General features: G+C 33.6%; 1 pseudogene; it reads right to left on the reverse strand.

Annotated features, from left to right (window-relative positions):
• Positions 1-455: 455 nt before the first annotated feature.
• On the reverse strand, positions 456-826 carry LOC110569347 (large ribosomal subunit protein eL42-like; annotated as a pseudogene).
• Between the last annotated feature and the right edge of the window lie 4434 nt (positions 827-5260).

Raw genomic sequence — 5260 nt, forward strand, 5'->3', positions numbered from 1 at the left:
AAACTACTTAGGAACCAACTTGAAGAGGCTCCTACTGGCTGAAGTTGCAACAATCATGCATTAATAAAAATAATTGCAATGATTAAGACACTTCAAATATATTTAAGCTTATAAATATGGAAATGAAATAATTTTTAAAAAAATGCTTATTGGCCACTTTCTATTAAAAAAACAAGGAACAGAGAAACATGTTAAACTATCACAGAAAGATAATCAGCAAAATCCAGACTGCAGGAAATTCTACAGAACAAATGATCCAAAAAATAAATTCCAAGCAAAAAAGAATGGGGTGTGTGTGTGTATTTGTGTGTGTGGTCGGGGGGAATTACAGATAAAGAGTTACCTAAAAAACATCACTCAATTGCATGTATGAATCTTAACTGAATTTTTTTTTAACATAAACTCAAGATTTTATTTTCTTCATAATGAAACAAAAGATGACACTCAGAACTAGATCACTTGGTCTCCTTTCTCTTCTTATCTCCTCCCAGTTCAAAATGCTTGCATCTCTTAATAGCTATCATTCTCTTAGATCTGCAGTTGGATTCAATGCACTCAAGCCTTAGCACAATCTTCTTTGTAGTTTTAACTTTTTTTCTGGAAAATCTGCTTAGTCTGCCTGCCATAGCCACTATGCTTCCCATCATAAGGGCGCATAGAGAATCCTTGGGCGCATAGAGAATCCTTGTGCATATAGAGAATCCTTGGCATATAGAGAATCCTTGGCATATAGAAAATCCTTGCCCTTTTTGTAATGTGTCACTTTGTGGGGTTGGTGCTTGCCACACTTCTTACAGAAAGTCCACTGGGTCTTAGGAATGTTCATAATGTTTGCAGGAGTGCTATTGGCACAGGAAACTGAATGCTGATATAAATAAATACAGTGGGCCTTCAAGGTGGCTCGTGCCTGTAATCCCAACATTTTGGGAGGCCGAGGACCACTTGAACCCAGAAGTTCAAGACTAGTCTGGGCAAAATAGTGAAATCTTGTCTCTAAGAAAATAAATAATAATAAACAAAAAGAAAGTTTATGTAATTTACTACATGCACAAATTAAAGCATCTGATTTTATCAGTAAAAGCTAAAAAAAAAACGGACAAAATTTAACACCTGTTAAGGTTTTTAAAAGACTAGAATTAGATTGCTATAGAAGAAACATTTCCTATCTTAATTAAGGGGCCTACCAAAAACCTATGGCTATCACCACACTTTGTGGTTAATTTAGAGGTATTCCTATTATATCAGGAATGGGACAAGAATGCTTGCTTTCATGCTGCTATACAATACCAAACTGGATGATCTAGTCAATGCAATAAAACAAAAAAATAAATAAGGAACCTATAAATGATATTTTCTGCCTGAGAACTGGAACAACAAGTACTATTCAACATAGTACTAGAAGTTCTAGCAATCAGACAAGAGAAAGAAATAAAGGGCATTCAAATCAGTAAAGGGAAAGTCAAACTATCACTGTTTGCTGATAATATGATTGTACACCTAGAAAACCCTTAAAGATTCATCCAAAAGCTCCTAGATCTGATAAATGAATTCAGTAAAATTTTAGGATACAAAATAAATGTACACAAATCAGTGGCACTGCTATACACCAACAATGACCAAGCTGAGAATCAAGTCAGGAACTCAATCGCTTTTACAATAATTGCAAAATAAAATAAAATACTTAGCAATATACCTAACCAAGGAGGTGAAAGATTTTTGCAAGGAAAGCTACAAAACACTGCTGAAAGAAATCATAGATGACACAAATGAAATACACATCCCATGCTCATGGACGGGTAGAATCAATATTGTGAAAATGACTCTATTGCCAAAAACAATCTACATATACAAAGCAATTTCTATCAAAATATCATCAACTTTCTTCACAGAACTAGAAAAACAATCCTAAAATTTATGTGGAACAAAAAAGAGCCCTCATAGCCAAAGTAAGACTAAGCAAAAAGAACAAATCTGGAGGCATCACATTACCAGACTTCAAACTACACTACAAGGCTATAGTCACAAAATAGCATGGTACTTATATGAAAATAGGCACATAGACCAATGGAACAGAATAGAGAACCCAGAAATAAAGTCAAATCTTACAGCCAACTAATCTTTGACAAAGCAAACAAAAACATAAAGTGGGAAGAAGACCCTATTCAACAATGGTGCTGGGATAATTGGCTAGCCACATGTAGAAGAATGAAGTTTAGATCCTCATCTCTCATGTTATACAAAAATCAACTTAAGATGGATAAAAGACTTAAATCTAAGACCTAAAACCATAAAAACTCTAGAAGATATCAGAAAAATTCTTCTAGACATTGGCTTAGGCAAAGATTTCATGACCAAGAACCCAAAAGCAAATGCAACAAAAACAAAGATAAATAGATGGGACCTAATTAAACTGAAAAGTTTCTGCACAGCAAAAGAAATAATCAGCAGAGTAAAACAGAGAACCCATAGAATGGGAGAAAATATTTGCAAACTATGCATCCAACAAAGGACTTATATATCCAGAATTTACAAGGACCTCAAACAAATCAGCAAGAAAAAAACAAATAATCCCATCAAAAAGTGGGCAAAAGATGTGAATAGACAATTCCCCAAAGAATATATACAAATGATCAACAAACAAGAAAAAAATGTTCAACGTCACTAATTATCTGTCTCAAAAAAAAAAGGAAATTTAAGATCATAAATATGATTATAAAATCACCTGTCATTCCAATTGGCTTTCTTCTTTCACTCATTTGGTTTCTGTAACTTTTTGTAACTTTCTTACCAATTTGCTTAAAAAACATCATTTTAAAATTGAAAGCAAATCTATTTTGTCTACTATTTTTACTTGTTTTGTGTAAGAAGCCTGTACAGGGTAACTGGTCTACTACACTTCTAGGAACAAGTATCAAGACGTCATATCAAATATACAAATATTTTATAATGCTTCTTGTCTGTGAAAAAAGGAAAAAAATTTTAAAAAATGAAAAATTTTATAATGCTAAAACAATTAAAACTGTGGTTTTGGCATAGAGACAGTTTAATGGACTGGAGTGGAGACTATAGAAACAGATCTGTCTATATATGAGAACTAGTATTATAATGTTAGCATACAATACTAGTGTAATCACTCAAATTCAATAGTGTTGGAAGAATTACTATTTACTAGTAAATATAGTTAGTATTAATTAAACAGTATTATAAATTTATTAACAAATACTATACTATTAGGCAAAACAAAGCTACATCTCTACCATATATCATTCTCAAAATTAAATTCCAAGTGGATTAAAGGGATAAATTAAAAAAAAAACCAGAGCTGTAAAATCATTCAATGAAAATACAGACAAAATATTTATAACCACTGAGAAGGCAAGAGCTGCTAAAGCAAATGTGCATGTGCCCACACACACACACACACACACACACACAATCCTTTAGGAAAATTTAAGCAGATACTTATAACCCTTAGGGTAGAAAAGATTCTCTAAAGACACACACCCAACATACAAAAAGCTTTACAAGAAAGATACATCTGATCACTTAAAACCTTATTCTGGTAAAACACACAAAATTAAAATGAAAGAAAAAGCAGGAGGCTCAAATAAAAGATTTGCATCATATATGTATTAACAAAACATTAACTTCACAAATATATAAGACAGTCAATGAGAAAAAAGTTCCATATCAAAATTTTCAGAGGCTCTACAGAGACAAAACAAAAAAACAATAAAGATATTAAATGATACTCATCTCTTACAGTTAATCAGGGATATGCAAATGTTAACAACAGTGACATACTATTTCTTAACTGTAATGTAGACAAGAATTTTATATTGATTATACCAAATGCAGGCAAATGTGTAGAAAGTTGATATACCCTGTTTAATTGTTGGAAATTTAAATTGATATAATCTTTTAAAAAGATAATTTAGTGATATCAAAATTTTTAAAAATGCATACATTTTATGTAGGAATACTACTTGCACAATATATATCAGAATAATGTATATGCTCATATGACAGAGATCTGTAATAGTAAAAATTAAGAACAAACTGTCCATCAATGGTGAAAGGGCTAAATTGTCTGTAGGTTGTACATGTACACAAAAAGACATGTACAATACTATTTATTGCATCACTGTTTGTAATGACAAATAGTAAAAGGCAACTTAAATGACCATCATGGAAGAATGAATAGATAACATGTGATCTAGTCATTTGATTGATAACTACACAGAGATTAAAAGGAATAAACTAGGTGTGATTATCAACATAGATGAATCTCAAACATAATTTTCATGATAAAATCAAGTTGTGGCTACATATGGTATGACACCATTTGTGTAAAAATTTCAAGCTCATAAAATAATGCTCTATGTTATGTAAGAAAAATGTGGCAGATGGATTGAAAAGATACAAATTAAACATATGGGAGAAGAGGGGGGTAATGGAACAAAAACCCAAACTGGCTATAACTGAGGAGTATGAATAATTAAATTATATCAATCCATTTGTACAACTGAGGTCTAACACAACTAGAAAAACAAAAACAAATAAATGGACAAAACTGTGATGTAAACATATCAAGCGCTTAGGAAAGAGTTAAAAGATAGGGAAAGAACTCTAAGACATACTGTTAAGTGAAAAAGCAAGTCAAAGAACCATATGTACAATGTGTAACAATTATGTGTACCACATTATTTTGTGGTGACAAAATAAAACTATGTATTTGCACACAGGCATACAACCAAATGCATAGAAAAAGTTTTAGAAAAGATAATTGTAAGGGTTATTGGGTTCTTGCCGAGTTTAAAATCAAGAAACTGAGGCCAGTCCAAGATCCAATGCGAATTTATTCCGCTCCCAGGCGAGGTTCTGCAGTCTGACAGGAGGGGCCGGAGAAGTCGCGTGGACTCCTCTCAGATGTGGGGTTTTATAGGGAGTGGAGGCGTTTGATAGATTGTGGGAGAGCAGGGCGTGGGAAGGGCAAGCTTGCTATTGGCAGGTAGGCAGGGTTTGAATGCTATTGGGTAGATTTACAAGACTCGACTGCTATTGGGTAGATTTACAAGACTTGACTGCTATTGGGTAGATTTACAAGACTTCTTTTGCATTTTGGCGGGGTTCTTCAATGGCTGGCTAGGTGCCGAGTGCAGAGCCTAGTGTCGAGTGCAGAAGTGGGCGTGGAGTAATGACGTGGTTTCCAGGCACGGATGGGGCATGTCCGGGCTCCCGGAGAGGGAGGGGGTGTGGG

This window comes from Aotus nancymaae, unplaced genomic scaffold (genome assembly GCF_030222135.1).
Source record: "Aotus nancymaae isolate 86718 unplaced genomic scaffold, 86718_ANA_hifiasm-v0.15.2.pri h1tg000040l, whole genome shotgun sequence".
Lineage (NCBI taxonomy): Eukaryota > Metazoa > Chordata > Mammalia > Primates > Aotidae > Aotus > Aotus nancymaae.